Source organism: Lucilia sericata, unplaced genomic scaffold (genome assembly GCF_015586225.1).
Source record: "Lucilia sericata isolate MDLA Ls3-8-SP2 unplaced genomic scaffold, ASM1558622v1 Contig000422F_arrow, whole genome shotgun sequence".
NCBI classification, from domain to species: Eukaryota; Metazoa; Arthropoda; class Insecta; order Diptera; family Calliphoridae; genus Lucilia; species Lucilia sericata.
This window is the reverse complement of record NW_023994439.1, coordinates 20,562-39,684: the sequence shown is the minus strand read 5'-3', so window position 1 is coordinate 39,684 and position 19,123 is coordinate 20,562. Positions and strand designations below refer to the sequence as shown.

Genomic DNA, 19,123 nt, shown 5'->3' with positions numbered 1-19,123 from the left:
ACTAGACTATAGACTAGACTATAGACTAGACTATAGACTAGACTATAGACTAGACTATAGACTAGACTATAGACTAGACTATAGACTAGACTATAGACTAGACTAGACTATAGACTAGACTATAGACTAGACTATAGACTAGACTATAGACTAGACTATAGACTAGACTATAGACTAGACTATAGACTAGACTATAGACTAGGCTATAGACTGAACTATAGACTGGACTATAGACTTTTAGAAAAATGGTATCACTTCCCAGTTATCGTCGCATAGCGTTTCTTATCATTATCAAAGTCATAATCCAAAAATTGCAAAAAATAAACTCATACCCTATATATTTAGCACTTGTCTTAAGAATGAATAAACTTTTTCATTAATAAAGTCATAAAATTGTTGTTTAGTGTGCCAAAGTGCTGATGATGACTAATTCACTCACGTTTCATGATTTTATATTGACGCTATGCGAGTGAGTGAGTAAATTATCATAGGTCAGTAAAATTTAAACAATATCTCGACAGCTAACAGTACAGAAATATAGTAGCTACATGGTTTTTTAGCTTTTAATTGTTTATATTTATATGTATTTTTTCGCAGAATTGACAAAAGTTGTTGTTTCGTTTTGTGAAAAATACAGTTTAGCACACTTGGCGTACGTGCATCTCTCAACGAACCCGCAAACAATTTGCGATCGATGACGATGTTGCTTTGCTGTCTTATTGTTTTAGGTTTCTTTGAAAGAAAAAATGCTTTGGTAACCAAAATTTTTTTGCTATACAATCAAATGTATCCAAAAAATAAAAAATTGTTGTGTATAATGCGAAAGAAGAGAATCTTGTTGTTAAAGTAACAAAACAAGAAATAACTAAAGAAACAGCAATAAAAAGGGTGGTTTGATATATAACTTTTGTATCTATGTATGTACATTGCTGGAAACACCAAAATAATGTTTAATAAATATACATATACAAAATATTGTTTCTTATATTGTACTTTGTTTATATTTTGTTTGCTGTTTTTGTATGCCATATAATTCAAGAGCAACATTACCATCCGCACCACCACCACAACTGAAATGGCCATACAACTAAGTAAACAGCACTTGGTGGTGGAGCTACGTGAGAAATACAACGTTCCTCCCAAGTAGTACTACAACATTAAACAGCAAACAAATTTGGTGATGTGTTTGTTTATGTGGAACAAACGTACTCTTCCAAATAAAAATACTCATACATCTTTCTATCGAAATCCAAAAAATATATAAAGTTGAAAAACAAACAATTGCGTTGTACTTTTATGTTTGTATGTCGTATTTTTATACATAATTTATGTATGTTTAAGCCTACACACATTGACATTCGAATGGATCCACTTCAACATAAATATGTATGTTGTAGGTGCTTAGACATATATTTTTTAGTTTAAAATCGAAAGTATTCGTATGTACTAGTTCCGTCTGTTAATCCTAAAAACCTTTCATATACTCCTAACAATCAATGTCATTTTTGTTCAGAAAAGTTTCAGTTTTTGGCCTAATTCCGAATACTGATGGAAAATCCATTTTCGGCTTAAAAGATCTTTATGGAGATTCTATAATCCGTGGTGCCTATCAGTTAAGATCAAAGTAGATCAAGAAATGTTATCATCGAATTGCAAACGAAATAAATATTTGGGAAAAATAATACAATGAAATCTAAAATTCCAAATGTAGATATTGCCCTACAATTTTTCTAATTAGAAAGCTAATCCATCAAGGTCGAATCTGCAAGATTATTCCAATTGGAAATCATAAAATTCTTTAATAAAGCGAATTCGATATTTAGTTTTAAGAGAACATGCATTAAACTGAACTAGAACTGAACAAGAACTGAACAAGAACTGAACAAGAACTGAACAAGAACTGAACAGACTGAACAAGAACTGAACAAGAACTGAACAAGAACTGAACAAGAACTGAACTGAACAAGAACTGAACAAGAACAACACTGAACAGAACTGAACAAGAACTGAACAAGAACTGAACAAGAACTGAACAAGAACTGAACAAGAACTGAAAAAGAACTGAACAAGAACTGAACAAGAACTGAAACTAGAACTAACAAGAACTGAAACTAGAACTGAACTAGAACTGAACTAGAACTGAACTAGAACTGAACTAGAACTGAACTAGAAACTGAACTAGAACTGAACTAGAACTGAACTAGAACTGAACTAGAACTGAACTAGAACTGAACTAGAACTGAACTAGAACTGAACTAGAACTGAACTAGAACTGAACTAGAACTGAACTAGAACTGAACTAGAACTGAACTAGAACTGAACTAGAACTGAACTAGAACTGAACTAGAACTGAACTAGAACTGAACTAGAACTGAACTAGAACTGAACTAGAACTGAACTAGAACTGAACTAGAACTGAACTAGAACTGAACTAGAACTGAACTAGAACTGAACTAACTAGAACTGAACTAGAACTGAACTAGAACTGAACTAGAACTGAACTAGAACTGAACTAGAACTGAACTAGAACTGAACTAGAACTGAAATAGAACCTGAACTAGAACTGAACTGAACTGAACTAGAACTGAACTAGAACTGAACTAGAACTGAACTAGAACTGAACTAGAACTGAACTAGAACTGAACTAGAAACTGAACTAGAACTGAACTAGAACTGAACCTAGAACTGAACTAGAACTGAACTAGAACTGAACTAGAACTGAACTAGAACTGAACTAGAACTGAACTAGAACTGACCTAGAAACTGAACAGAACTGAACTAGAACTGAACTAGAACTGAACTAGAACTGAACTAGAACCTGAACTAGGAACTTGAACTAGAATCCGAACTAGAACTGAACTAGAACTGAACTAGAACTGAACTATAACTATGACCTAGAACTGAACTAGAAACGAACTAGACCGGAACTAGAACTGAACTAGAACTGAACTAGAACTGAACTAGAACTGAACTAGAACTAACAACTGAACTAGAACTGAATGAACATAGAACTGAACTAGAACTGAAACTAGAACTCTGAACATAGAACTGAACTAACTGAACTAGAACTGAACTAGAACTGAACTAGAACTGAGAACTGACCTAGAACTGACAGAACTGAAAACGATAACTGAACTAGAACTGAACTAGAACGAACTAAGAACTGAACTAGAACTGAAATAAGAACTGAACTAGAACTGAACTAGAACTGAACTAGAACTGAACTAGAACTGAACTAGAACTGAACTAGAACTGAACTAGAACTGACTAGAACTGACTAGAACTGAACTAGAACTGAACTAGAAACTGAACGAAGAACTGAACTAGAACTGAACTAGAATGAACTAGAACTGAAACTAGAACGGAACTAGAACTGAACTAGAACTGAACTAGAACTGAACTAGAACTGAACTAGAACGAACTAGAACTGAACTAGAACTGAACTAGAACTGAACTAGAACTGAACTAGAACGGAACTTAGAACTGACTAGAACTGAACTAGAACTGAACTAGAACGGAACTAGAACTGAACTAGAACTGAACTAGAACTGAACTAGAACTGAACTAGAACTGAACTAGAACTGAACTAGAACTGAACTAGAACTGAACTAGAACTGAACTAGAACTGAACTAGAACTGAACTAGAACTGACTAGAACTGACTAGAACTGAACTAGAACTGAACTAGAACTGAACTAGAACTGAACTAGAACTGAACTAGAACTGAACTAGAACTGAACTAGAACTGAACTAGAACTGAACTAGAACTGAACTAGAACTGAACTAGAACTGAACTAGAACTGAACTAGACTGAACTAGAACTGAACTAGAACTGAACTAGAACTGAACTAGAACTGAACTAGAACTGAACTAGAACTGAACTAGAACTGAACTAGAACTGAACTAGAACTGAACTAGAACTGAACTAGAACTGAACTAGAACTGAACTAGAACTGAACTAGAACTGAACTAGAACTGAACTAGAACTGAACTAGAACTGAACTAGAACTGAACTAGAACTGAACTAGAACTGAACTAGAACTGAACTAGAACTGAACTAGAACTGAACTAGAACTGAACTAGAACTGAACTAGAACTGAACTAGAACTGAACTAGAACTCAACTAGAACTAGAATTGAACTAGATTTAAAGTTAAAGAATTATAAAATGTTCATAAAAACCATAAACATAAGAAAATAACTATTGCTCATCAAAACGTATTTCCGGACTGTAAACTAATATATTACTAATGTAAATATGTACAAACACTCATAAATATGCATCAACATATTCTACACACATTTATCACAATTTGGAATAACCAACATATAACACTTCACTTGAAATCACACAAAATTTAAAATTTTCAGTATGTATCTCTCAAATTCTCCAAATTAACGATCAACTGAAAAAAAAAAGGAATTTTAAACTAATAAAATACTCTTTATCTTTCTATATTTATCAAAAACATCGAAAAAACCAAATTCATAAGTTTACATTGGGTATTCATAAATACACAAATACAACAATACCCAGTGACAATGTGCGCGCACATACAAACTAACAGTATCTGTACGTACATATGTTAGTACTCAATTTTGTACGTACACACAGATTGCATTACAAAATTTCGTAATGCATAATGTATCCGATGGATGAATAAAGTATCCCTACAAACATTTTCTATTGCGGAAGTTACCCGTGTGAAACTTCCAAACGTGCTAAAAGCTCGCCAGCGATGTTGCGGAAGTATAAGAATTCTTGTCACCAGTCGGGAAGAACTGATGCCGAGCTGGGGAACGTCTAATAGTAACTTGGAAGATACTTCTAGAAGACCCGCAGAAGAAACTTCTAGATGACTCTTGGAAGTAAGGTATTGCCAAAGACTCTTCTAGATGTGACTAGGAAGTCACTTCTTGAAGTGACTACCTAGTATCCTCTAGAAGTGTTCCTATCTTATCTTCTAGAAGATGAGTTTTCTCTTCTTCTAGAAGATGAGTTTTCTCTTCTTCTAGAAGAAGAGTATTCTCTTCTTCTTGAAGATGAGTATTCTCTTCTTCTAGAAGATGAGTATTCTCGTCTTCTAGAAGATGAGTTTTCTCTTCTTCTATTTGTATACTCACCAAAATAAAATCTATAAAAATAAATCTAAATAAAATGAAATTTTATATTTTTATTGAATTAATTGAAATTAAAATAGTAGAAAATATAATTGATTTAACAACTAATCTAAAAAAAGTAATATATGTATGTACATTAGACCGACTAACAAAAAATGGTGCTTGAGTTACCCCCTCATAATATTCGCTGTATATGATGTTACCCAAAATATTTTCGGTTAAGTGTTGTCCATTCGTGAGCTGGACAGTTTTAAAGAAAATATCGTATGGGAACACGATTCTTCATGTTAAATTCAATATTTTATCCAGCTTCAAAAAATCTTTGTTATGTTTTATAATGGTTCCCAAAATATTTCTAGTCTATCGATGGCCGTTCGTGAGCTGAACCGGTTACAAAAAGTCCCTTTTTAGTTATTTTGTTTTAAATTATACAGCATTTCTTAAACAATATATACAGTATGTGGTATCATTTGAAAGGTTTTTTGAAGCCAAGTCTAGTGGTGCGCAAAATTTGCAAAATTGTGCATATATTTAATTTTTCTTAGTAAAAACTTAACAATTTTAAATATTTTGGAATATGACAATTATAAGCAAACGGTTATTTATGATTAATACATCATTGGACGCGACTTTAAAATACCTTTTAAACGATACCCCGTATTGGATATTTTGTTTCAAAACAAACAAAAATTTAAAAAAAATAATTCCAAAATACCTTTTTTTAATTTGGTCCAGCGGTCACTTAAAATATTTTGGGAATCATCATAAAACATAGCAAGGTAAATTTTGGGAGGGGTAACAAAAACACGTTTTTGCTTTCCATACAGAGTGAGTCGGTCTAATGTACATATGTATCAAAAATTTAGAATTATTACCTTATAATAAGATAATTTTCAGGGAATCTGTATTAATATTCCAACTGCTGACTGGTATACTTCCAAAAATTGTAAAACGTTGGACTCTTAAATATTTTTGTAGTTCTTCATCAATTTTATGATTAATCCATCAAATTGTAAGAGTTATATTATGAAACGCATTAATCCTTCAACGAAATAAACCAAAATAATTTTATAATTAATATTGAATATACATACTTTTGTATTTATTGAAATTACCAGTTATACTTTAGGAAGCAATAAAAATAGGATTCTCTCATGTCCAATACATTTACCACCAAAGTTTAAACGGTCAGATCCATTTTTTACATTTTCTGCAAATAATCGACATTTTTAATGGAACCACGTGATGAAATAAGACATATATAACTTACCAGATCCCTTTTTTATATTTTAATTCGGTTAGAAGTATTTTAATAGGGGGTACAATATTAGCTACTGCTTTCTAAAAAATAAAATAATTAAAAATTAATTAATTTATTTATTTATTGTTTTGAATCAATAAAAACATTACCTTTCATGAACATTTTTTCAATAACTTGGAATTAAACCGTCTATAAAGATCTGAAATTACGAAGTCATGGATTATTTTTTAAATTATTTACAGTCACCAACGATAGAAACACCTTAACGACCCTAAACGGGATATTGCTTTTGACACTAATATTGCAATACTATTTTAAATCCAAAGCTATATGAAAATTAATAAAATTGTATTTATTTAAAAAAGGTGGGTTTAAAACTATCTGATTTCAATATTAAATATCTTATATGGGCAATTACGTGTCGAATGACCCAAGTCAAAAAATAATTTATGTATAAAACAGTAGTATTAATTTCAATATAATGATTCCAGACCTAAACGCGCAAATAGTTTTAAAAATATTGAAAGTTAAGATTTAACTCAAATAAATCTAAATATGTTAAAAATGCAATGTTCATCAAATGAAAGCCGAAATGTGCAACTTGAAAAAGTCTTTAAATGCTTATACCTCCTAAACATTTTTAATTAAACATATTAGACTTTTTTAAAAATAATGGAAATGGAAGCCGTTTAGAGTTGTTAACATATTCCTAAAATGGTATTTTAAAATGACAACTTACTTTTTAATTTTATTTATATAATCCTTCCTTATACTTTTTGGTATATATTTAATACACTTCGCCAATTAAGAAAACCTTCTTAAATGTTTATTAACAGTTGATTTTTAACACAACACTGTCATATTGTTTTTTATTACTTAAGATTCACAATATTTTAATTACACTATTTTTCTATGAACATTAAATTCAATAACTCATTTAAGTTTTACGATGAATAATTAAAACTGAACATGACTGAACAAAACACAAAACATCACTGAAATTTCTGCATTATTTATTTTTATTTTTTTTTCACGCTAAAAAATGGAGTATTTATATTTTTTTGTTTTTGTACTCTTCTTACTATCATCAGGAAGTAACCTAAAAGTATACTTCCAGACGGCGAAAACTAGAAATCAATGTATTTTGTTTTTGTAAAATGTGTGCTCTCGTCTGACAATTGTACAGAAGTGACTACAATCCACACTTCCAGATGAATAAAATACAACATTAATGTGAACACTCTTCAAACTGTCTTCCAGAAGTGACATAAACATACAAATCAAGAAGATACAAATTAGGAAACAATGTATTTTGTTATTGTAAAATGTGTGTTCTCACCCAACTCTCATACAGAAGTCACTAAAACGTATACTTCCAGATGAAAAAAATTCAACAGGCATGGTTTTTTGTTTAAGCAAAATGGATGCACTCTTCTAACTATCATCCGGAAGTAACTTAAAAGTATATTTCTAGAAGACGAAAATTCGAAATCAATGTATTTTGTTTTTGTAAAATGTGCGTTCTCGTTTGACAATCGTCCAGAAGTGTTTCTGACGTGGCGTCTGGGGTGATGCGCAATAGTTTTCTCTTTTAAATGTTTGAAGGGATATACTGCGTACTGTTTATGTGTATGTTTTCATTACTCTTCTCGCATACATACAATGCTTTTGGAAATTGTGCGTAATAATGCGTAGTACTTGCAAAGCATTTTTCATTATTTATTTTTTTATTTTATTTATTCACTTATAAAGAAATATTAAAACTTGTACACACTCACATGCTGTTTACAAGAGTATAAAACGTAATCACGTTACTATCACGTGATTTGTAAAAAAATACAAACATTTGACAAACTTCTCATTATAAAGAAGAAAACGTCTGAAAATAACAATAAAACTGAAAATAAACGAAAATAAAAAATATTTGACAGGTATTGGAAATGAAAGAAAAAATTCATTAAGTTTATGTACTGTTGCGGATGTCGAAATATAGCAACCACTTTAATTAAGATTATTTTCAACACTTTTTCCATTTTTACGAATGCGCTATTTGTATGACATTTATTAGACAGTCACACTTTGTTTTGGAATATGTATCAATAAAATAATGGGAGTAGTAAAATTTGGAATTACTTAGATTTCGATAGAATCATTATTTTTGAAAAAATTTGCTGTTATACTATAAATAAAATAAATTTAAATAGAAATTTCGATTTTCGAATGTCAGTTTCAAAGCCAGTTTCTCGATATAGTATAAATAGTGATTCGAAAAAAAAACTAATGGAAATCACTCAGTTTCCAAATTTTTATCCAAAAGAACTGCGATTAATATTAAGAATTTTCGGAATGAAAGCGTATACTACATTGTTGAATGGGTAAAGGTCTGGATAATAAGACGGATGAGTCGAAACTTCTCATAATTTTAGTTATTAGCTTTTGTTGTGTTCGCAAAGAGTCGTCTGTGATAATCAGGTCCGAACTATATAATACAGAGCATTATTCCGCTTTACAGTTGATATGTCTGGTTTGCTCTTCGAGTTGCCGAAAAGATTCAAATGTTTCATCGCTATAGAAAGGGCCTTCTGGCATTGCCTTTTCTCCATAGATTCGAAAGGGATCAATTTTTATGAAGCATTCAAAATCTTATAGAGTTGTACCGCATTTTCTTGTTTTTGAATAAATCCTGCTGGACTCTCATTATTTTTAAACTTTTTTTTTGCAGGTTGGGTAGGCTTTGTATTCCGTGTCAGATCACCACTTCTGAACAGTACAAACTATCTCTCGTTAAGAAAACGATGGAACCTTTTAACGATGTTTTATTTAAACTATTTCATTCAATGAATAAACTGATTTACTCTAAGTGATCTTTTACGAATTCTAGGAGCAATCCTTGTAAAATTTAGGAGCGCTAGAGTCATTTTCGAAAGAATTATCTTTATGGAGACTGTTTGGCATCAATCCAATTTGTCCAAGATTTTGTATGAAAATAAAACAAAATAAAGTTTTCAAGTTTTGTGAGACGTAGATCTCCTTTTTATTAAAAACCAAAAGATTACCTCGTAGAAGGTTTGCAGGTTTTTATATAAAAGATAAAGTGCACGTAGTGCTTGTCGTAGACAACATCAATATCTTAAGACTGTGTAAAACGAACTTAATTTGGTGGCAAACAATATTTAAGTACCGTTAACGGTTTACTCGTTAGAATCTTCCAGCAAAGATGTATAAAATTGGCATTAGATTCTAACGTTGTTAAAAGTAGTATTATTCATTAAAAGGAGCAATTACCAAAATGCAGCTCGCAACAAAACTCGCTTAAACATTGCCGGCCACCTTGCAATATCTCAAGCATATTGTAACAATTAATTCATTTGCAATATCTTAAGCAGAATGAAACAAATGTTAATATAATAATTCATTCGCAATATCTTAAGCCGAATGAAACTAATGAAAATATAATAATTCATTTGCAATATCTTAAGCCGAATGAATCATGGTTGGTTTTATGACAGATCCATCAACTGTATAAACTAAATACTTAAATATTAGGCAAAACGTAAACATATTTTAGTGAGCTTATTTAGTGATAATGAAGTAAATTTTTCGATAAAAGTATTTCAATTCCTATGCGACCAAGTCGAATATTCCGGAAAGTTAAAAACTGAATTAAATTGATTAGGATTAACTGGACCTGTCAGAATCCAGCCAAAAATCGTCTTTTGTGCTAATAACGACCCTAATAAGTTTCGTTGTATATCCGGTAAAACAATCCAAGGGTATAGATCAGCGCCAATAAGGATATCAATAGGTCGGCTATCAAAAGGATTAAAATCCGCCAAACGAAGATTTGGCAATAATTTTTGAATGTTGGCGTTGACGGAAGTCGTAGGCAAATTTGTCGATATTTCTGGTAAAACAAATGCATTTATATTTAGTTCTACGGAAGAATCGAAGTTAGATCCGATTTTCAAAGAACAAATATTTCTTGAAACTACTGATGCAGTATTATTGACACCAGAAATTTCAACATTCGTAGAACGCGAGGAAATGTTAAACCTTTTTCGTAATCGCTCAGTAATAAACGAGCATTCCGAACCCGGATCAATCAAAGCACGGACCTGATACTTATTGTTATTATGTTTTATATTAACAGTCGCTGTCCCTAAGAGTACGAACTGATTATATCTAGTATGAAATACTTGACGGTTTGACGTAATATTATTCGACGTTGTCGATGGTTGATTATTTCGAGGCGAATTAGTGGTTCGTAGAACCGCACCAGAATTCTGTTCAGTAGAAACAGAAGGCATTTCTGTATGCTGAATATGAAGCATAGAATGGTGCCGATTATTGCAAATAAAACAATTACTATTAACTTTACAATTGCTGACATTATGTGTCCTCGAAAGGCAATTAGAACAGCAATTATATTTGTTTACGGTAGAAATTCTTTCCATTATTGAAAGATTTTTAAACTTTCGACAATTTCGCAAAAAATGGGACTGGTTTGGACACAATATACACGATGGTTTTGAGGAAGTAGCATCGTAAGAATGTACTGAAGATTCCACATCAGTAGAGTTGGTCTCTTTAAGGTCGTGAAGACATTGCAATGTTTGAATTCTTTCCGTCAGAAAGTTATCAAAATCATGCCAAATAGACAACACAGATTTGTCCTTAACGCCCTGTTCCCATAAAATCACAGTTGACCTAGGCAGACGCTGAATACATATGAAAATAATAATTGGGTCCCAATTCTCAGTAGGAATTTTATAAATAGAAAGAGCCGTAAGGCAACTATTAATTCCTCGTTGTAAAGTTTTAAGGGCTGTTATTGATTCCTTGTCAAAGGAAGGAAGACCAAATAAAAGTTTGAGTTGGATATGTACCAACATACGAGTATTTTCATATGTTTCTTTCAAATCGCGCCAGGCTAAGTCAAAACTTTCATTAATTAATGGATATTTTGTCACAATATCTTTAGCTTCACCCTCGGTTTTACGTATTAAATGGCAAAGACGTTCTATATTACTAAGCCGCGAGCTATTTATATAAATTGCCGTGAATAAATCTCGAAAAGTAGGCCAAGAAACATAATCCCCACCGAATGTGTCGACATCACAAGGGGGTAGAGTCAGATTGTGTTCTGAATTGCCACAATTTAAATTTACCGCTGAAGAGTTACTATTCTTCGAATCACGTTTAAATTTGTCCATTTTCTGATTAATAGAGCCTAAACATTGAAAATAAGCCATATATGTGGTCTGATACTTCGAAGCAGCCACGTCTACATCACTAGATTTACTGGAGGCAGAAGTTTCGAAAAACTTTAGACAAGCTGTATAAGATGTCCTAACTTCCTCCCACAATCGTCTTATTTCCTCGCCCTGAATCTCTAATGTATAAACGTTATGAATTTCCTCACCTAAATCATTAAACATCGCGCCGAAAGTGACAAGAGCATCCGATGCTCTAATAAATTCGTTTAGTGGCGTAACAGACATGTTTAATATTAAAAAAAATTAATAAAATGTAAGGAAATTAAAAATCAGAACTAATTCACGACAAAAAATATTATAATTAGTTTTAAATGTCAAGCAACAAACGTGACAATGGCTAAACTGACCGACCGTAGGGTGACCAATATAATGGAAGAACAAGAATTAACCGTATATGTATTTTGTTTTTATATTTTACAGATGTAAATCTGTAAACAAATGAAGCACAAAAGAAAATATAAAAACACTAATTTATTGAAAATAAAAAAATAACTTTAATTTATTGTCAGTCGGAGCAAAAAAAATTAAAATTTCCAAAAAATTAATTAAGGGATAGATTGCACTGTATTAAATATTAAAAGTAAAAATGACGAAAAAATACAAAAAGAACTTTGTGTATGTGTGCGCGTTAAAACAACCGAGTTTTTTATCACTTCACTTTTGCTCACAAAATATATTTACGTACCTTAATTATTTCGTAGAAATAAATAATAAATATATTGCCAGTGGACTGTATTATTGAGGATGATGGACTTCAAAAGATGCCAATAAAATCCAGTACTCAATTCAGGAATCCGGTTCGCTAGGACCAAATGTTTGGCATCAATCCAATTTGTCCAAGATTTTGTATGAAAATAAAACAAAATAAAGTTTTCAAGTTTTGTGAGACGTAGATCTCCTTTTTATTAAAAACCAAAAGATTACCTCGTAGAAGGTTTGCAGGTTTTTATATAAAAGATAAAGTGCACGTAGTGCTTGTCGTAGACAACATCAATATCTTAAGACTGTGTAAAACGAACTTAATTTGGTGGCAAACAATATTTAAGTACCGTTAACGGTTTACTCGTTAGAATCTTCCAGCAAAGATGTATAAAATTGGCATTAGATTCTAACGTTGTTAAAAGTAGTATTATTCATTAAAAGGAGCAATTACCAAAATGCAGCTCGCAACAAAACTCGCTTAAACAGAGACCTTAAAGTAAAGTTTTTTTTGGTCAATTATTTTAAAAGTATTTTGCAAAATGCAAAATCTTCTCGAGTTTACTCCATTTTCTTGTTTTTGAATAAATCCTGCTGGACTCTTCATTATTTTTAAACTTTTTCTTTTGGCAGGCCTGGGTAGGCTTTGTATTCCGTGTCAGATCACCACTTCTGAACAGTACAAACTATCTCTCGTTAAGAAAACGATGGAACCTTTTAACGATGTTTTATTTAAACTATTTCATTCAATGAATAAACTGATTTACTCTAAGTGATCTTTTACGAATTCTAGGAGCAATCCTTGTAAAATTAAGGAACGCTAGAGTCATTTTCGAAAGAATTATCTTTATGGAGACCTTAAAGTAAAGTTTTTTTTGGTCAATTATGTTAAAAGTATTTTCTGAAGGGAATTTATATCTGGGGACTAGAGTCAGATTCAGATCGTATTTTCATAGAACATTATAGCTATTTAATTTCAACATTATTGCAAATAATCAGCAAATTTGAAGAATAACTCGGGGCTATATAAGGTCAATATGAATCTATCGTTAAAGGTATTTTCTGAAGGGATCATATATGGGGATTAGATTCAAAATCATAGCTACACAATTTCAACATTATTGTAAATATATAATCAAAATATTGTGGATTTTTAAAGAATATTTCGTGGACCAGTTTTAACTATTTTCATCAGAATAAGATCTTTGGTAAATATTTAATCATATGTACTTTTGGTTTATATAACGGAACAGAAATTGATTTTCACAAATTTTCGGACAAATATAGTGTTCTAAAATTAAAAAACTATTTTTGTCCAGTTTTGAGACGTTTGAACAGCGCGAAACTTTAGGTAAGATTGAGGTTCAGCGCAGAAAAGTAAATCTGGGTAAAATATTTGTTGGCCCCTATTATTTTTATACAAGAGGTTTTCTCCATTCAGAACCTCTAGGCCTACGAAGCATAGGTTTGTACAGGTTTTATCGAAATTTTTATACCAGAAGGTTTCTTCCATTCAGAACCTCTGGGCTGACGAAGCATAGGATTATATAGGTTTTATCGAAATTTTCTGATTTGTAACATGTCGACAAGTAATACAATTTGAATTACCTGAAAAAATGCGAGTTTCAAAATCTCCTAACCTAATAACCTTTTTCTGAAATAATAAGCATTTTTATTGAATTAAAAAAAGCAAAATCTAAATACAAACATTAGCAACAAATTGTTTGAAAATTAATTTAAAAAAGAGCACGTGACAAATACTCTGAAGGTCATATACAAAAATATCTGTTGTTCCAGAAATAAACGATGCTAAGGGGACATTATTATACAGATAAACACTCATGTGACATATTGTTAAATATAAATATATACTGCAATATTAAGAACTATATACAGTGGACGTCCAATAGTACGTATACTCTTTATTACGAATATCCAATAATACGAATGGCAAAATTGTTGCATTGTCTACTCTATAGTACGAATAAAGTCACAATTTTTCTGTTCGATAGTACGAATAACGCATTTTTTATGGGAATTTTGGTTTTATTTACGTATGAATGAAGTTTTTATTATGTTTTTATTTTATTCATTCACCTTAAGCTCAGTAATTTTGAAGTTTTTTTGTATTTATTACAAGTGTTTTGTATTTTTAAAAATTCTATACACACAATTTACCATGATAAAAATATGAAGGTAGTGTCATTTCTCTCTCTCAAAAAAACTTTTTGAAGTTTGCTGGTATCTTTTGAATTTCGTATTTTGTAAGTAAATAGAACATCGTTGTCACATATGAAAAAGGGAAAAATAGTTTCTAAGAAATTTGTGTTGTGATTGTGGAATTTATGTTAATAATTTTCAAAATAATTTAGGTCCAGTGGTAACTGTTGTCGAGCTGTCCCGATTAAAAAGGGTATTGTTTTAGTTTGTTATTTAAATTGTATACAATGTAGATTATCATTTGAAAGGGTTTTGAAGCAATGTATAATTGTGCCCTTAGGTTTAGGTTAAGAAGGTTTATGTGCCATAAAAAGGACAACATCTACTCGGAGACCATAAGGTTCATTGTAATTTCCTTCAAAGAGACTGAAGATCCAAAGACAGAGAAACAAGAACACTAAAAGAAAACAAGAATGATATAAAATATATAAAAAGGAATGATGAATTGAAACTGGTCCATTCTCATTGCGTTTCAACCCAGAAGATTTACCGAGTCAATTCCCTTACTCACGATACTTTCAAAATTTCATATTCGTAAATATGTCCCTTTTATGCCTGTTTATGTACAAGAAATTTATTTAAAATAATACACATTTATTATATTTTGTTCCGTTATGTAATTTTTCATGAAAAATAAAACAAAAATAAATAAAATCCAATATTTTATGTTTATTATTTGAATTTAAACATACAAAATGTGTTGTTCAATAATACGAATTTTTCGGTATTACGAAAGGGCCTGACACTATATAATTCGTACTAGTGGACGTCCACTGTATAGCTAAAAGTGCAGCCTATAATTATATTAGAAAACATATAAACAGTATGTGTGGGCTTTTTAAAAAATTCTAGAGAATTAATGATAATAATTGTGAAAGTGAATTTTATAAGTGATTTAATTAGTGACCTCTAGAAGCTTGAAATGATAAAATAACGATTTTGTTTCTTTTGTCCTCCGAATAACAGACCATGCATTTTTTTGTTGGGATTTTTAAAAATCAACTGTTAAATGTCAACTTTAAATTTATATTTGTTTTTAAAAAAATTTTGCTTAAATTAAATTGAAACTGTAAACAAATAAAGCGCCAATTCAAAATTTAAATGTTTCATAAGAAACAATTATGAAGTCATCATAAGTATTTAATTCAGTTATTAGAAATATTTATTCAAAACACTTGTTATTCTTTTTTTAGCTAATTATGCATAATTTTGTAAAAAAAAAAAAAACAAATACAAATTAGAAATGTTTGCCATATCAAGCAATTTGTTTATTTAAACCACAGTTTTTTGTTTACCCAACTAATTTCTGCCAATAAATATTCTTTTTATTCGATTCTATGTTAGATATTAGTTAACTTTTACGTTTTACACATAGAGAAAATACAGCTCTATTTAAATAAGGAACAAGTTTTACAAATTGATAATAATATGTTAATATATAGTATATTAAGTTTACATATTATATTAATATACATATTTACACTTGTACGTTTTTAATCGTACATGAGTGTATTTGTAGAATTTAGTTTAACATTTGCAATAAAGTAAATATTATTATTATTATAAATATTCTATTATTACACAATTTGATAAGCAAGAAACGACCTTATACATATTGTTATAAAAATAACTATAAATATGTAATCTTAAATGTGTTTTGTTAATCAAATAGAAAAGATTTATAATATTGCAACACTATTTCCTAGGGTATTCACCATTTTTATTTTCATTTTAAATAAATTTTCAAATGATTTGTTTATAGACAGTCCTACCTCAATCGAAAAAAAAAACAAATAAGAATGGAAATGGTTTTTCTGCCCTTCTTCAACTTCGTGAGACATTATAAGTTTGTCATTCAGTTTGTAATTTCTAATATATTTTTTTCGAAAATATTATTTCAAACAAACATAACCACAGGCAGACGGATATACATCGACTGCAGAATATACCCTTTTCCATTTAATTGGAAACGGTGTAATTCTAAGTCAAAGTATGTCATTTTATAAACTGCGTCAAATGCTTTGAACTTGCAATTCTCAATACAACACATATACCCAGTTTCTTGTGTATATTTGAAACCCCAAAACAGATACAAAGTCCAGGCTTAACCAAATCATAATAATAAATTCCGGTCTGGTCTTTTGTTTTTATTCATTATTCTCTCTTTAATTATTATTTATTATTTATAATTATATATTTACTTTCATATATATTTGTTTCTTTCAATTTGTTTACTTCTTTTTTATTGTGATTGCCGTTTTCATCCTATAATTTGTTTTTATTTACATTTCTATGATTACAAAAACTTCACCCATACACACATGCATTTGCAAATATTTAATTTGTATCTTTATCTCTGTACTGAATTCCATTGGCGTACATTGAACGTTGTCTTCATTCAATGCACTGTGTCCAAAGTCCAGTTGAAGTTGTTGATGGTTGTGGGCTTACGAGGCGTGCGTCTAAACGAGACACAACCGGCATTTTATATTGTTGTGTTTTTCTTTTCAAATTTAGCTGCTGCCTTTATTTTTTTTTTCAAAGCACCAGATACTATTCACATGCATGTGCCTAATAAATTTTTACTGTATGTATGTTCATTGTTTTTGTTTTATTGTGCTTTATTTCAACGAAAATGACAACATACTTGTAGATGTTTGCACTGGTCAGGGAGTTGAAAGAGTTAATTGTGAGGAATAAGTCCCGTGACTTGTGAATTCTTTCAAGTCAGTTCTAGTTCAATACCAGTTTAGTTGTAGTTTCTGTTCTAGTCCAGTTCTAGTTCAGTTCTAGTTCAGTTCTAGTTCAGTTCTAGTTCAGTTCTAGTTCAGTTCTAGTTCAGTTTTCTAGTTCAGTTCTAGTTCAGTTCTAGTTCAGTTCTAGTTCATTCTAGTTCAGTTCTAGTTCAGTTCTAGTTCAGTTTCTAGTTCAGTTCTAGGTCAGTTCTAGTTCGTAGATTCAGTTCTAGTTCAGTTCTAGTTTATCAAGTCTCTAGTTCAGTTCTGTTCAGCATTCTAGTTCAGTTCTAGTTCAGTTCTAGTTCAGATTCTAGTTCAGTTCTAGTTCAAGTTCTAGTTCAGTTCGAGTTATTCAGTTCAGTTCTAGTAAGTTCTAGTTCAGTTCAGTCAGTTCTAGTTCAGGTTCTAGTTCAGTTCTAGTTCAGTTCTAGTTGCATTCTAGTTCAGTCTAGTTCAGTTCTAGTTCAGTTGCAGTCTAGTTGCAGTTCTAGTTTCAGTTCTAGTTCAGTTTCTAGTTCAGTTCTAGTTCAGTTCTAGTTCAGTTCTAGTTCAGTTCGAGTTTCATTTCGTATTTCCAGTTCTAGTTTCAGTCTCTAGTTCAGTTTAGTTAGTTCAGGTCTAGTTTCAGGTCTAGTTTCAGTTTCTAGTTCAGTTCTAGTCAGTTCTAGTGTCGAGTTCTAGGTCAGTTCTAGTTCACAGTTCTAGTTCAGTTCTAGTTCAGTTCTATGTCAGTTTCTAGTTCAGTTCTAGTTCAGTTTTCTAGTTCAGTTCTAGTTCAGTTCTAGTTCAGTTTCTAGTTCAGTTCTAGGTTCAGTTCTAGTCAGTTCTAGTTCAGTTCTAGTCAGTTCTAGTGTCAGTTGTCTAGTTCAGTTTCTAGTTCAGGTTCTATTCAGTTCTAGTTCTAGTTTCTAGTTCAGTTCTAGTCAGTCTAGTTTCAGTTCTAGTTTCAGTCTAGTTCAGTTCTAGTCAGTTCTAGTCAGTTCTAGTTCAGTTCTAGTTCAGTTCTAGTTCAGTTCTAGTTCAGTTCTAGTTCAGTTCTAGTTCAGTTCTAGTTCTAGTTCAGTTCTAGTTCAGTTCTAGTTCAGTTCTAGTTCAGTTCTAGTTCAGTTCTAGTTCTAGTTCAGTTCTAGTTCAGTTCTAGTTCAGTTCTAGTTCAGTTCTAGTTCAGTTCTAGTTCAGTTCTAGTTCAGTTCTAGTTCAGTTCTAGTTCAGTTCTAGTTCAGTTCTAGTTCAGTTCTAGTTCAGTTCTAGTTCAGTTCTAGTTCAGTTCTAGTTCAGTTCTAGTTCAGTTCTAGTTCAGTTCTAGTTCAGTTTTAGTTCAGTTCTAGTTCAGTTTTAGTGCAGTTCTAGTTCAGTTCTAGTTCAGTTCTAGTTCAGTTCTAGTTCAGTTCTAGTTCAGTTAGTTCAGTTCTAGTTCAGTTCTAGTTCAGTTCTAGTTCAGTTCTAGTTCAGTTCTAGTTCAGTTCTAGTTCAGTTCTAGTTCAGTCTAGTTCAGTTCTAGTTCAGTTTCTTGTTCAGTTCTAGTTCAGTTCTAGTCCAGTTCTAGTCCAGTTCTAGTTCAGTTCTAACTGAACTTATGACCTTGAAAGCTTTCGAAAGCTCTGAAGATATGTACGTAAGTTGATATCATGGTCGATATACGTAAATTCAGTTGGAAATTTGTATAACTATGTATATAGTTCAGTTCTAGTTCAGTTCTAGTTCAGTTCTAGTCCAGTTCTAGTTCAGTTCTATTTCAGTTCTAGTTGAACTCATGACCTTGAATGTTTTTGAAGGCTCTGAAGATATGTAGATAAGTTGATATCATGGT

At 31.1% G+C, this 19,123-nt stretch overlaps 1 protein-coding gene across 1 annotated transcript in view; it reads left to right on the top strand.

Moving 5' to 3' along the window:
- Positions 1–19,123, top strand: part of LOC119604729 (WW domain-containing oxidoreductase) — a 31,564-nt gene that overhangs the window by 4,578 nt on the left and 7,863 nt on the right.